General features: G+C 39.8%; 1 long non-coding RNA gene across 3 annotated transcripts in view; it reads left to right on the top strand.

Moving 5' to 3' along the window:
- LOC135364558 (uncharacterized) overlaps positions 1-16,104 on the top strand; it is a 63,134-nt gene that overhangs the window by 13,048 nt on the left and 33,982 nt on the right. Inside the window, exon 3 of one of the 3 annotated variants that reach the window (XR_010411921.1) lies at positions 4,276-4,870. The exons of the other annotated variants lie outside the window; for them this stretch is intronic. This is a non-coding gene — a long non-coding RNA (uncharacterized LOC135364558). Of the gene's footprint in view, positions 1-4,275; positions 4,871-16,104 lie in introns of those variants that run through there. 3 annotated transcript variants of the gene reach the window in all.

Raw genomic sequence — 16,104 nt, 5'->3', positions numbered from 1 at the left:
AATAAATATGGGAGTACAGATATCTCAACAGGGGCTTTTCTTTTCCTTCAGATATATTTGCAGAAGTAGAATTGCTAAATCACATGGTAGTTCCATTTTCAAATTTTTGAGAAACCTCCATACTGTTTTCCACAGTGGCTGCACCAGCTTGCATTGCCACCAACAGTGCGCAGGGTTCTCTTTTCTCCACATCTTTGCCAGCATTTCTTATCTCTAATTTTCTTGGTGAGAGCTATTCAAACAGGCATCTGTTTTCAATTTTATCTGTTTCTGATCTTTATTATTTTCTCCTTCTGCTTGGGTTTAATTTGCTCTCCTTTGTCTAGTTTCTTTTTTAAAAAAAAATTTTACTGGGCGCCTGGGTGGCTCAGTTGGTTAAGCGGCTGCCTTCGGCTCAGGTCATGATCCTGGAGTCCGGAGATCGAGTCCCGCATCGGGCTCCCGGTTCGGCGGGGAGTCTGCTTCTCCCTCTGACCCTCCTCCCTCTCATGCTGTCTCTCATTCTCTCTCTCTCAAATAAATAAATAAAATCTTTAATAAATAAAATAAAATAAAATTTTATTTATTTGAGAGAGAGGAAGAGTGAGCGCACGAGCTTGGATTGGGGGTGGGGGCAGAGGGAGAGAGAGAAGCAGGCTCCACACTGAGCAGGGAGCCTGATGCGGGGCTCGATCCCAGGACCCTGGGATCATGACCTGAGCCGAAATTAAGAATTGGACACTTAACCAACTGAGCCACCCAGGTGCCCCACAAAAATCCACTTTAAATATGAAGATATAGACATGTTAAAAGACAAAGGATCGAAAAATGTAACATGTAAACAGTAATCTAAGGAAAGTTGGAGTGGCCATGTTAATATTTAAGTCAACTTCAGAAGAAGGAATATTACCAGGGATAAAGAGAGAGCTCACATAATGATAAATGGGTCAATTTACCAACAAAATATAATAATCCTAAATGTGTATGTACCTAACAACAGAACTTCAAAATGCATGAAGCAAAAAAACTAATAGAAGTGAATGGAGAAATAGGCAAATCCACAATTTTATAATTTTTTAAAAGTGAACTCCACCCCCAATGTGGAGCCCACATTGGGCTCTATGCTGGGCATGGAGCCTGCTTAAGATTTTCTCTCTCTCCCTCTGCCCCTCCCCCAGTTTGCTCTCAGTCACTCGCTCTCTCTCTAGAAAAAAATAAAAGTGGATTTTTTTTTGTACATATCATGTAGGTAGATCTTGTTTTTAGTCCAATTAACAATTTCTGTCTTTTAATTGGTGTGTTTAGACTATCTGTATTAATGTAATATTGATTAAATCTAACACCTAGCTAGTTGTTTTCTCTCTGTTCCATTCTTGGCCCTCTTTCCTCTTTTTCTGCCTGCTTTTAGGTTGAGTAATTTTTATTATGTTATCTTCACTATAGGCTTATTATTCATGCCTAATTTAAAAAATATATATTTAATGGTTGCCCTAAAGTTTACAATATACATCTTCAATTAATCACATCCTACTTTAAAATAACAATATATTTTCTCTATAGTATAAAAACCTTATAACAATATATGACAAATTCTTCCCTCTCATCTTTTAGGCTATTGTTATCCTATATTTTATTTTTGCATGTACTGTAATTCCAAAATACACTGCTGCTATTTTTTTAAAGATTTATTTATTTATTTTATTATTATTTTTAAAGATTTTATTTATTTGACAGAGAGAGAGTGAGAGAGGGAACACAAGCAGGGGGAGTGGGAGAGGGAGAAGCAGGCTTCCCGCGGAGCAGGGAGCCCGATGTGGGGCTCGATCCCAGGACCCTGGGATCATGACCTGAGCCGAAGGCAGACACTTAATGACTGAGCCACCCAGGTGCCCCTATTTATTTATTTTAGAGAGAGAGCGTGTGCGCGTGAGCAGGGAGAGGAGCCAAGGGAGGGAGAGAGAGAATCTCAAGCAGATTCTGTGCTGAGTGGAGCAGATGCGGGGCTTGATTTCAAGACCCCAAGATCATGACCTGAGCCAAAACCAAGAGTCAGTCTCTCAACCAACAGAGCCACCCAGGGGCCCCTACACTGCTGCTATTTTTATTTTATATAGTCAATTATCTTGTATTGAAAATTTTGTGGAGATAATTGTGGATTCACATGCTATAGTAAGAAAGAGTACAGAGTTATCCCATGTAATCTTTACCCATTTTACCCTAATGGTAACGTCTTATAAACTATAGCATATTATCACAACCAGGATTTTGACACAGATTTCCAGAGTTTTATTTACATATGTGGGTGTTAGTTCCATACAATTTTATCACATGTAGGTTCATGTATCCACCACCACAGTCAAGATACAGAACAATTCCATCACCACAAGGATTGCTTGTGTTGCCCTTTATAACCACACTCATCTCTCTCTTTTTTTTTTTTAAGATTTTATTTATTTGAGACAGAGAGAATGAGAGACAGAGAGCATGAGAGGGAGGAGGGTCAGAGGGAGAAGCCTGCCGAGCAGGGAGCCCGATGCGGGACTCGATCCCGGGACTCAGGATCATGACCTGAGCCAAAGGCAGTCGCTTAACCAACTGAGCCACCCAGGCGCCCATAACCACACTCATCTCCAACCCTTCCCACTCCCATCTTAAACCTCTGGCCACCATTAATCTGTCCTCCATTTCTAAGATTTTTTCATTTCAACAAATGTTATCTAATAGGAATCATATGGTATATAACCTTCTGTGATTGGATTTTTCATTCGGTATAATTCCCTGGAGAATCACCCAAGTTGATGTGTATATCAATAGTTTGTTAATTTTTATTGTTGAGTAGTCTTCCATGGTTTATATGTATCATAGTTTGTTTAACCATTAATTTGTTCTAGTTCTTTAACCGTTAAGCTGTTCTAGTTTTTGGCTGTTATGAATCAAGTTGTTATGAATATTCATTTATAGGTTATTGTGTAAATACAAGTTTTCGTTTCTCTGGGATAAATGCCCCAAAGTGCAATTGCTATGTTTCATGGTAATTGCATGTTTAGTTTTATAAGAAACTGCCAAAATATATTCCAGAGTGGTGGTACCACTTTACATTTTCAGCAGCAAGATACAAGTGATCCTCAGTCACCTGTTAAAGTGATTAAAAATAAGAAAAAAGAAGTTTTTTATATTTACCTTCATTTTAACCATTTCTAGAGATCTTTATTCCTTGGTGTAGACCCAAGTTTCCAACTGGTAACTTCCTTGAACACTTTATGTAATGCAAATCTGCTGGTAATTTTTTCAGCCTTTTGTTTGTCTGAAAGTCTTGATTTCACCCTAATTTTTTTTTTTTTAAAGATTTTACTTATTTATTTGACAGAGAGAGATAGCGAGAGCAGGAACACAAGCAGGGGGAGTGGGAGAGGGAGAAGCAGGCTTCCTGCCCAGCAGGGAGCCCAATGCGGGGCTCCATCCCAGGACCCTGGGATCATGACCTGAGCCGAAGGCAGACGCTTAACGACTGAGCCACCCAGGTGCCCTCACCCTAATTTTTTAAAGATATTTGCATTGTTTATAAAATTTTAAGTTGACGAGTTTTTTTTCTTTCAACATTTTGAAGATGTCATTACATTGTCTTCTGTCTTGCATTGTTTCTGATGAAAAGTGTGCTGCTAATCCAATTTTTGTTCCTCTCCATGTAATGTATCTTATTTCTCTGGCTACCATCAGTGGTTTATTTTTATCTTTGGTTTTCATCAGTTTGCATATGATGTGTCTAGGTGTTTTTTGTTTCATATGGTTGGTAGGGTTTTTAATATTTATCCTGGTTTTTTCCTGGTTCTCTGAGCTATTTAGAGCTTGAGCTTCTGGGTTTGATGTCTTTCATTATTTTTGGAAAAATTCTTGGCTATTGTCTCTTCAAATATTTCTTCTAACCTGTTCCATTTTCTTTTGGGGTGGGAAGAATTCCATTAAAAAGTATATTTGACTCTTTCATATTGTCCTAAGTCTCTTGGGTGCTCTATTCTTTTTTTTCCCTCACTTTCTTTGTGTTTGAGCTTGAGTAATTTCTATTGACATATCTTTAAGTTCACTGATTCTTTCCTCATGGGGCATATTAAAGTTTGCACAAGTCCAAACTTCTTCACCACCTTTAGATCCCCATTTCAGGATTGGAAAATAATACAGTCACCATCCCCATCCCTAGTTTTCCCTATCTCCAGGCCCTAAAAGAACTTTGCTGATTTTAGGGAAAACAAAATGAAAACAAATTCAGGAAATATACCATTTTGAATTCTCTTACTGCAGTATGCTGGCTTGGATCAGAGAACTCAGCATATGAATCAGGTTTACTCTACCTACATTGCTTCCACTACTTCCTCAACATCTACCCACAGACCAAGTAGTAGCAACCCAGTGAGTACTCTTATGATGTGCACCCAGTGCTATGCTGGAGCCTGCTCATCCTGGCTGGTGAGAGACTTGTCAACTTTTCAGGAATTCCTCAAGCTGGTTTTTAAACATAGCAATTATTAAAAAATAAATAATGTAAGTTTATGATTAAGGAAATGATATTAAAAATGAAAGTGGTAAGTACTCAAAACATTACTTTCTCATTACTATATTTTACTATTGCTTATGCTTTTAATGTAATCAATGCCTGCTATATCTGTATGGTGATACAGCATGTACATCTGGTATTATGATTATTTTTAAGCTGGTTTTTATACTTTTTTATTTATTTTTTTAATTATGTTCAGTTAGCCAACATATAGTACGTCATTAGTTTTTGATGTAGTGTTCAATGATTCATTAGTTGCGTATAACACCCAGTGCTCATCACAACACGTGCCCTCCTTAATACCCATCACCCAGCTACCCCTTCCCTCCACCCCCTCCCTTCTCTAACCCTCAGTTTGTTTCCCGGAGTCCAGAGTCTCTCATGGTTTGTCTCCCTCTCTGATTTTGTTTTTGTTTTTATCTTATAATCATATGTTACTGAGCATCACTTCCCCTAAATCTGTATTCAGTAATATCACATTTATAGCCTGAAATTAGCCATAATGGATTTACTTATACCATGGAAATCAGTATATATTATTGTTTTGTTTTGTTGATTATCTAGACCAGGGGTTGGCAAACTTTTTCTATGAAGAGCCAGATAGGGGCGCCTGGGTGGCTCAATTGGTTAAACGTCAGCTCAGGTCATGATCTCGGGGTCCAGGGATGGAGTCCTGTGTTGGGCTCCCTGCTGGGTGGGGAGTCTGCCTCTCCCTCTCCCTCTGCCCCTCCCCCTCCCCCTGCTCATGCTCTCTCTCTCACTCTCTCAAATAAATAAATAAAATCTTAAAAAAAAAGAGGAGCCACATATTTTCAGCTTGTGAGTCACATACAGTTCCTGTCACACAATAATTATTTGTTTAACAAGCCTCTAAAAATGCAAAAATTTTTCTTATATCTCAGACTGTACAGAAAGAGACCATAGGTTGGATTTGGCCCACAGTCTATAGTTTGCCAGCCTCTGGTCTAGACTTAAGAAAGTAGTAAAGAAAATGTTAATAATGCAGACAAGGGGTGCCTGGGTGGCTCAGTCGTTAAGCGTCTGCCTTCAGCTCAGTTCATGATCCCAGGGTCCTGGGATCAAGTCCTGTATAGGGCTCCCTGCTCCGTGGAGAGCCTGCCTCTCTCTCTCCCACTCCCCCTGCCTGTGTTCCCTCTCTTGTTGTATCTCTCTCTGTCAAAATAAAATAAAATCTTAAAAAAAATAATGCAGATAAAACTCAAAACTGTCATGTGTATAGCTGTTACACTGTGAAAAGCACGGGAAATTGAGGACATATTCTTTCTAGTATTCAAAACCTATCATCAGTCCATGAGAGAAGTTGCTCACATCATTAATGATCGAGTAAAGTTCAGAAGTATGTCTTTATTATTTCAGTTTTGTCTTACTAGTTAACATAAACAAAAATATAAAACAACATTTAGGTTGTAACTACACTCCTTGGTCTATGACATACGTGAGTTCTTTGTTGAACTGAATAGTAATCAAGCTTATTCATAGTCTTGATTTCATGACTATTGTTGTGAATTATAAAGACTAACAGTGGAATTTTAAGAAATGACAACAAAAAAAAGAAATAACAAGTCACACTGAAATTATAGGTGTATGAAATTTACAATAAGGAGTAGGTATATTGTATTATTTATAAGTTCATATGCTACACATCCTTTTTATCAGTAAAATGTATAATAAAGTTATATATGTATACATCATTTTTTTCAGAGAGCCAGTTGTCAAGCATCTTCGGCACACCAATATAAACAACATGTCATGCTAAGCAATGACTGTTCTTGGGTAAGAGAATCTAACAGGGGTTCCTGGCTGGGAAGAACATGCAACTCTTGATCTCAGGGTTGTGAGTTCGAGCCCCACTATGGGTGTAGCGATTACTTAACAATAAATAAATAAATAAAACTTTTTTAAAAAGAGAGAATCCAACAGGCACACAGAGTCTGAGTCAGTTAAATGAGAGTAAGCAACTAACCTGAAAGCTCTGGTGCTCAGCTGAGTGTATGTTTGAGTGTGTGTGTGTGTGAGTGAGTGTGTGTGTGTCTGTGAGTGTGTGTGTGTGAGAGAGAGAGATTGAGAGAGAGTAAGGGAATAGTGAAATAAAGATGTCAGAGGCAGAGAAAGCCACCTCAGCCCTTGCCTTTCTCACTCTAGTCCTTCTATGATTCAATCTATTTTATGTCCTGTCCCCCATGCCTATGAATTTGCCTACTGGATCCTTACAAGAAACCTCTTTATTTAAGATAGCTGAAGTTGAGTCCCTGTTTCTTCGTAACTAAAAGCTTTGTGCCTAAGACCCTGAGCAGTATAAATCTGGGTTATATGGGTTCTCTGGTCCCTGAGTCCCCCAGATTTGACCACTATCAGTCACAGGGGAATCTACAGATGATGGTGATATGGTATTACTTAATGGAAGAAAAAAAATGATGTCTTCACTAATAGGACCAGCTGTAGAAGCAGTATAGGGCTTAAAATAAAAAGAAGTGGCATGCATAGTCAGGTGGACTCTGGGAAAGCAAACCAACTCATGGAGTGATTCAAGGGTGAGGAATAACAGGTTGTGACCAGGCCAAAAGACCACTTGGAAACAGCCAACAGAGAGGCCTTAACTCATATTTAACTTTCTTATTAAGTTTGTTATTATAATCAAAAAGCCCTAAAACATGTTGGATTTTTTTGTGTTCTCTGTTTTGTTTTCTAAACAAATTAGAGGTTATAAAGAACAGTTTGCCTTCTGGTATAATGTAAACTCTATCAGAACAGATAAACAACTGAAGTTTTGTTTGAATCTCATGATAGCCAGCATTGGTCTTAAAGAGCCCCTGTGTAGTCTGTCTTGTTCCTGAGAGAATGGGCTCCAAACCAGAATCGGAATTACTGCAATGCCCAGGGGGACCAGGCAAATCAAATTAAACATAGCATCATGAAGGTCTAAAATTGTACTAGGGCAAGAAAAAAAGATTTAAAACATAATTAGTTTCTCTAGTGGTTTCTTTTCTTATTAATTCAAAGCTACATAATAAAAAGTTTCAGAACAGTTTTGCTTTTTAAAGAAGTAACAGAAATGTTATTAAATAATCTGGATTTTTTTGAATAACTGAATAATCCCTACCTTCCGGTTGCCCATACCAGAGGAGGCTGACATATAAAGCTGTGATCATAAAGCCTGAAGGACCACACACACATGGTACATGGGAGGAGGGAGGGCGGAGATGAGGCTCATTGCACTGGTATATATACATCTACATGCTCATAATACTCCAGGCTTGAAATTACCATCCAACATGTTTTAAAGATTTATTTATTTTAGAGAGAGAGAGAATACATGCGCGAGCATGCATGAGTAGGGGGAGGGGAAGAGGGAGAGAATACTCAAGTGGATTCCCTGCTCAGTGCAGAGCCCCATGCAGGGCAAGATCTCACGACCCATGAGATCATGACCTGAGCCAAAACCAAGAGTCGGGCACTTAACAACCCATGCGCCCCTTTCTGACATGTTTTAAACAAAATGGTGGGAATTTGGCATTCATTTTTATTATTAAACTTATTATTATTATTCAACACAATTAGAGGTTACAAGAGGAAACTATAGTTAACAGTGATATTCAGGAGTAGCATGTCCTGGTTTTCTGCCAAGAACTTCACTAAGCTCCAGATTTCTATGATTTTTGATTATGTTCCTGATATATTTTTTTCATTTAAATCGTATATAGTAAAAGAGGGCTCCTGATTATTTGGGGGCTGACTATCCAGTCTGCTGCTGCTTTTTGGTCACCTAGGCTACCTAAAATATCACCTCATTCATTTAGGCAAGTGAGGAAATAAGTGAAAAGTTCAAACTATGTGATAGTTTAGGAAGAAGAAGAGGCAGTTTGTTACATTTTCATACTAAAATCAGTCACTGTTACCAGAAATTAGGTATCATTCATTCATCTTTTTTTATTATTTTTATTTTATTTTATTTATTTATTTATTTATTTATTTAAAGATTTTATTTATTTATTTGACAGAGAGAGACACAGCGAGAGAGGGAACACAAGCAGGGGGAGTGGGAGAAGGAGAAGCAGGCCTCCCGCGGAGCAGGGAGCCCGATGTGGGGCTCGATCCCAGGACCCCGGGATCATGACCTGAGCTGAAGGCAGACGCTTAACCGACTGAGCCACCCAGGCGCCCCTCATTCATCTTTTTTTTTTTTTAAAAAAAAGGTACTGTGTGATTATTAATGTGCTGACACTGGGCTAAGTACTGTGTATTCAATAGTTCCCACCCTCAAGAAGCTCACCTCCTAGTGCAGGAGCTAGATATTTATCAAGCAATCACAGATAAGAGTGATTTACATATGGCAACATAAAATCACTGCATTAGGGGTGCCTGTTAAGTATCTCCCTTCAGCTCAGGTCATGATCTCAGGGTCCTGGGATTGAGCCCCACATTGGGGTCTCTGCTCATCAGGGAGTCTGCTTCTCTCTCTCACTCTTCCTCTATGCTCTCCCCTCTCTCCTCTCTCTCTCTCTCAAATAAATAAATAAAATCATAAAAAAATAAAAGGTCACTGCATTAAGTGCATTGAGTGCTGTGATGGAAAACACAAGGTATTAGATAGGAGCACATAGCCAGAGGGTCTGGCCTACTTTTGGCAAGTGGAGTCCAGAAAAGGCTGCCCTGGGGAAGCAGTATTTGAGCTAAGTTCTGAAGAATAAGTAGGCACTAACTAGAAGGCCTCTGCCTAGAATCATATGCAAAATCTCCAACCATCACTACCTCCTCCTCTAAAAGCCATAGCTGGGAATGTATGTCCTTGGTGCTCTGGACTGGACTACATTGGTTAGGAATGGCCACCCTTTCCAATCATGCTCCAGTAGACCACCCTTCATCCTGAGTCCTACTCAGTCCAAGAAGTGATTGATTATGACCTACCGACCCATTGTTCTTGTGCTGCTACTTTCTGGGCTCTGAGACAAACACAGAGGCTTGGGTCACAGACTGGGCCATCCAATACATACCAGATGTAGCCTCTGGAAGTAACAGAGCCACCAAGGGTGCCACTGAAATATGGTGTCACTTCTGCTCCACCCAAACTATCTATGGAAAACCTCATTTCTGGGGGCATATAATGTTTTGTCTTTCCTGTATTCCTTCTTTCCTTTAAGAAAAAAATCCTCTCCCTTCTTCTCTCCCCAACTGACCACCCAACCCCCACCCTCAAGTTCAGGCACATGCCCAGATGTAGTCAGAACTCCAGCCTCAGGCTACAACTACTGAGTCAGGGATGGGTATGTGACTCACAGAAAGCTTTTCAGGGTCCACTGGGGGACTTTTGCTGTGCTACTGAGAGAAATGTACATGTTTCCTTTAGGATCTTGGACTGTTGGGCCCAAGTAAGCCTGGAGTTACCTTGCTGCCATGTGGTAAAAGGCTGCACTCTATACAGAAGGAAAGTCAGGGACAGAGAAAACAGGTTCCTATCATAATCTGAGTACCTACCCAGCTCTACCTCTGCCTGACTTTTCAGTTATAAGAGCTGGCAAGTTCCTTTTTTATTTCAGCTAGCCTGCACTGGGTTTCTGTCACAGTCAAAGTAGCTTGAATAATGTACATTTCCCATTGGCACTTATGTCCAAATTACTATAACTTGGCAGCCTCTGACCATTATAGGGAAAGGATTCAGTGATTTCTAATTGGCCATTACTAACAAGGACACAGGAGGATTGAAACAGCTGAGCACAGATTTTTGAGAATGAGAAGACAAGGTCATGGTTGTACTTTTGAACATGATGTTGTAGGTGCGCACATGCCTGTCTCACGACCTTTGACTGTTCACTGACTGGAACCACAAGACAGACCAGATGAGAGAACTGGATTGACAATGGGTGCAAGATGCCAACAAGGTAATGGAAACCCAAGTTTCAGTTAGAAACAGCCTAAATCCACATTTCTCAAACACAAAGAAGAAAGGAATTGGCCTAATCAAGACCTTTAAAGGGGAAAAGAACCACAGAGCTATGACCATGAGCTGCTGGACGCGGAACTACTACAATATGTGCTCAGAAGCCCACTGTTTTATGAAAAGACTGGTTTGTGCTTGGCTGAGGCACTTGCATTTTTATCTGAGTGTTTGGTTAGCAGCAGGAACCCGTTATCCTTCGGCATTTTCTAGTTATAACAGATCCCAGTTTCAGAAATATCAAGAAATTGGATTCCACCTGCCAAGGGTTCTCTCCGGGAGATATTCTATCTCCAAGACAGAACCGTCTTTTTCTCTTTTTACCATGGTGAGAGGGGGCATGCGGAACTCCTGTGGTAATCTGCAGAGGCAAAGCCTCCTGTGAGCACGCGACCAATACTGCAGAGAGAAAGCTTTAGGCTAGAAGCTCAAGGAAATGCAGGGGGATGAACATTTAAATGAGTAGGGCGATTTGATAACTACCTTGTTGTGGTTTAAGACCTCGTGCTTTCAGGCATACCTTGTTATTATTACTGAAACTGCAACCATTTTACTGTTTCATGCGCTCCAAAGCAGAGGTCATTTCCCCACTACTTTGTTAAATCATTTGATGCTCTTCAAAAAAATCTCCCTGGTCTTTCTGCTCCTTTCTTAAGATTCCTTCTTTCTCTTAAAATGTAATTCTAATCTGGGAAAGATGTCCAGGATTTAGGGAATTTCTTTTCCTCTCTCACATTATGTTCCCTCTACCTGGATATGGTTGAACCTATTGACCAGTTGGGCTTTTTATGTTTTCCAACCTTCACATTTTTGAGTGAATCTCTGGTAGAAAAATAATTCCTAAGCTCCACTTATAATTTTGCTTGATCAATAAATATTTACTGCACACTTACTGTTTTAGGTGCTTGCAATATAGAGTAAATAAATCAACAACGATCCTTATCGTCAACAAAGCATACATTGTAGTGGAGGCAGAAACAATAAACAAATATCTTTAATGTTATCTTAATAATAATAGCAATTGCATCTCTTGCTTATGGAAAAAATTTTTGCACCCAATTTTCTCTCATAATGTTCTGCTTTCAAAAGAAAAAACACCTACCTGCAGGTTATAACATTCTAAAATATTGCTGTTTGGGGTCTTTTTCTTCACTTTCTTGTCTTAGCTTATACTTGCTAAACCATAATATTATTTTGTGGCAGTACAGATGCTTTTGAATTAAGGATGGGAAACTTTGAGTTCACATAATCTGTTGCTACCTCAAGAATAGGAAAGGAACTTTTCCTTTCTAGGATCAGCCTGATGAGACCCTCGTAAGAATAATGATGGTGTCACATGGGTTACAGGCTTACTATGTGCCTGGCCCTGTTTGACACTTTTCTGTCATTGCTACAAATTTTCACAATAACCCTGAAGAAGACACCAAGGCTTAACTAGGTTGAGTTGCCCAAAGTTCCACAGCTAGTGAGTTTGGAGCTAAGGTTTTTATCTAGATCTGAACTAAAAATCTCAACAAGAGAAAGTGGTATTTTTAATATGAATTTATGAGAAGGAAAAAACACATTTTTTAAAGATTTATTTATTTGAGAGAGTGTGTGTGTACACAGGGGTCGGGGCAGAGGGAAAGGGAGAGAGAGAGAAGGGAGGTGGGAGTTGGGTGGTTAGTTGGAGAGGGAAGAAGGGAGAGGATTTTTCTTAAAGGAAAGAAGGAATGCAGGGAGGACAAAACACTACATGCCCCCAGAAATGAGGTTTTCCATAGATAGTTTGGGTGGAGCAGAAGTGACACCACATTTCAATGGCATCCTTGGTGGATCTGTTAGTTCCAGAGGCTACATCTGGTATGTATTGGATGGCCCAGTCTGTGACCCAAGCCTCTGTGTTTGTCTCAGAGCCCAAAAAGTAGCAGCACAAGAACAATGGGTCGATAGGTCATAATCAATCACTTCTTGGACTGAGTAGGGCTCAAGATGAAGGGTGGTCTACTGGAGCACTGATTGGAAGGGGTGGCCATTCCTAACCAATGTAGTCCAGTCCAGAGCACCAAGGACATACATTCCCAGCTATGGCTTTTAGAGGAGGAGGTAGTGATGGTTGGAGGTTTTGCACATGATTCTAGGCAGAGGCCTTCTAGTTAGTGCCTACTTATTCTTCAGAACTCAGCTCAAATACTTCTTTCCATGTCAAGGGGCTCAATCTCACTACCTTGAGATCATGACCTGAGCCAAAATCAAGTCAGATGCTTAACTGACTGAGCCATCCAGGCACCCCAGAAAAAAAAATTTAAAGAATAGTCATATACTGGGGCACCTGAGTGGCTTAGTCGATTAAGTGTCTGCCTTCAGCTCAGGTCATGATCCCGGGGTCCTGGGATCGAGCCCTGCATCAGGCTCCTTGCTCAGCGGGGAGTCTGCTTCTCCCTCTCCCTCTGCCCCTTTTCCTGTACTGTCTCTCTCGCTCAGTCTTTCTCTCAAATAAATAAATAAATAATCTTAAAAAAAAAAGAATAGTCATATACTTTCTGTGAAAATGAATTCAGAAGGTTTCAATGAAAAGCAATGACCTATAACAAATATCAAGATCACTAGCAGCTTGATATGATCACATTGCTGAAAAGGAAATGTAAGAATCTGTCTATACACCTGCTTTTCTTTGTGAGAGGTTGGAGATATTAATGTTTTCACTTAGTCTTCTAAAGACTAACTGGAAAAAAACAACAGTATAATATTTCTCAAAAAACAAACAAACAAAACAAACCCTGAGATTGATTATCTCCTCCTTTGGACATAATCTTGTCCTCAGGTGGTTCCTTTGCAATGGAACATTATCACTCTTATGTACCGAAGAAAGACGCGAACAATGGGGAAGAAATCATCATCATTGGTAATTCCACAGTAAAACACAGGATATATATTATTGTGGTCCTATGAACTTGTGGATAGAGTTTCCTCCACATAAGCTTACATCACAACCCCATTTCTGACACATCATTAGTAAACTGAGTTAGCCTCAATCATAATCTTTTGGGCCAAATGTTTTTAATTTGGGATGGTACAAGGGCTCCTGTTCATGATACTTGGCAAATGGACTTAGTATAGAACATTGTTAAACACTGATTATCTCAATATTTATTCTAGCAACCCCAACAGATGTATTGCTTATATGTACACACTTCTTTGCAGCTGTAATATTTTGTATATATATTTTTTAAGATTTTATTTATTTATTTGACAGAGAGCGAGAGACAGCGAGAGCAGGAACACAAGAAGGGGGAGTGGGAGAAGGAGAAGCAGGCTTCCCGCCGAGGAGGGAGCCTGATGGGGGCTCAATCCCAGGACCCTGGGATCATGACCTGAGCCGAAGGCAGACGCTTAACGACTGAGCCACCCAGGCGCCCCTTGTATATGTTTTTTAAAAGATTTTATTTATTTGACAGAGAGAGAGAGAGAGAGAGCACAGGTAGGCAGAGCAGCAGGCAGAGGGACAAGGAGAAGTAGGCTCCCTGCCAAGCAGAGAGCCTGATGTGGGGCTCGATCCCAGGACCCTGGGATCATGACCTGAGGCTAAGGCGGGCGCTTAACTGACTGAGCCACCCAGGCACCCCTGTTTTTAATCCTCTCTTCCCAAATAGACAGTGATCGGGGAGGGAGAAGAAGTCATATCTTAAAATTTGAGGCTCTGAATACAAGGAGTGTCCTAACTACTGACTATTTCTTGCTCTTCCAGTGACCCTATAGTAAGCTGCATGAGCTCTTCAGAGAAGGGGTTGTTTGTTTTTCCTATCCAAAGCTCTACACATCAGTGGCTTCATAGGTCAAGAGTATGTAAAATATTAACCAAGGAATTTACAGTATTTCAGAACTACAGCAGAATCAACAGCATGATATTGAATTGATAGCTTAAAAGAACAAAATCCACCAGCACCAAGTATAATATGTAAGACTAGCTCATTTCTAGTCTAGGTAACCTAATCTTTAGTACTGAATAAAACCACCAATTTAGTCCTAATATGAAACAGAAATCATTAAACAAGCAAAAGAGAGTTGTTGCCTGAGAATTTCCAGGCTGTTGCTATAGTAAATCACTATAGAAAGCACTTATTTTCAAAAAACAGTTTTAGAACTGATTTTAATGATTAGCAACATATAATTAAATACCAAGAATATTTTCATTGCTTAAAAGACAAAGTCTTGAGGTTATTTGTTATTTGTCAATTATTCACCCTGAAGCAGTTCATTTTTGATCTGCTTCTTTGCTGGAGTTTAAGACAGTATTGTTTACTACATCATTAAGAGAAAAGTCATGTTTCTAAACTTTTGTTACAAGTATAACTTTTGGAGTATTGTGAGGCTTTCAGACAAAAGAGAAGTAAAGGGAAAGCTGCATTTACAACATTTAAAAACACACTTGCGGGGGGCGCCTGGATGGTGCAGTTGGTTAAGCATCTGCCTTCGGCTCAGGTTATGACCTCAGGGTCCTGGGATCGAGTCCTGCATCCAGCTCCCTGCTCAGTGGGGAGTGTGCTTCTCCCTCTGCCCCTTCTCCCACTCATGCTCTCTCACTCTCACTCTCACTTGCTCTTTCTCGCTCTCAAATAAATAATCTTTAGAAAAAACACACTTGAATATATAGCAGACTGATCTAGAAGAGTATTTTTAAAGTAATGTATTTTGAGTTTCCTGCAGAGTATCCACAGATGACAACTGTAATTCAACAAATAAATTGGCAGATTTTGACTACTGGGGAAATGCATCTTTCTATTCCAGAATGTCTCATCAAGCAGCAAGAATTTGGCCAGGACTATCAGACAGTGCTACCACATGGAGTCAGTGCAATGCATTGCATCCTGTAACAAGCAGCCGAGTGCCCAGCTTGGGCTCCTCTTGCATTCTGCTTATCTCAACCTTGGACTTAGCTCGTTGTACTGGACTTTCTGTTTCCAGTCTGCCTCACCACTAATGCCATGTGAGTTCTGAAGGGCAAAAAAGCGTCATGCCTCACGACTCTTTGTATCTCAACTCCCAGCTCAGTGCTAACACCTACTAGGTACTCCACAAATGTTTGCTGACAAAAGAATGCAAGCATGCTTAATTGGCCAAATAGGAGGAGTAGCCTTTTTTCTATAATATACTAGAATTTTATTGTCATTTTTTTGTGTGTGAAAAGTGTGGACTTTGCTGCATTTTTAATAGAAGTTACATGTATAAAATAATTAAGATAATCAATTTCCAATATTATGACATAAAGTACCTTATCCCCTATAATTAGAAGAGATTACACATTGGTTTTCTTGCCCAAGTACCCCATTTATGAATCTCCATTAACAATAAACTAACCATTACATTTACAGGCTACTGAGTAGTATATCCTTGGGTCAATAAGAAGAAAATAGATCAGGGCGCCTGGGTGGCTCAGTCAGCTAAGCATCTGCCTTCGGCTCAGGTCATGATCCCATGGTCCTGGGACTGAGCCCCATGTTGGGGCTTCGGCTTCTCCCTCTCCCTCTCCCTCTGTGCTCTACCTCTCTCTCTCAAAAAATAAATAATTTTTTTTAAAAGATGCTCTATTTTACCAAAAAAAAAGAAGAAATTAGATCTATTAAACTTACTAAAATAATATACC

The sequence above is a fragment of the Mirounga angustirostris genome, unplaced genomic scaffold (assembly GCF_029215605.1).
Source record: "Mirounga angustirostris isolate CCGP_5_RB_7025 unplaced genomic scaffold, mMirAng1.0.hap1 SCAF_5, whole genome shotgun sequence".
Classification (NCBI taxonomy): Eukaryota; Metazoa; Chordata; class Mammalia; order Carnivora; family Phocidae; genus Mirounga; species Mirounga angustirostris.
This window is presented reverse-complemented; position numbering and strand designations above follow the sequence as displayed.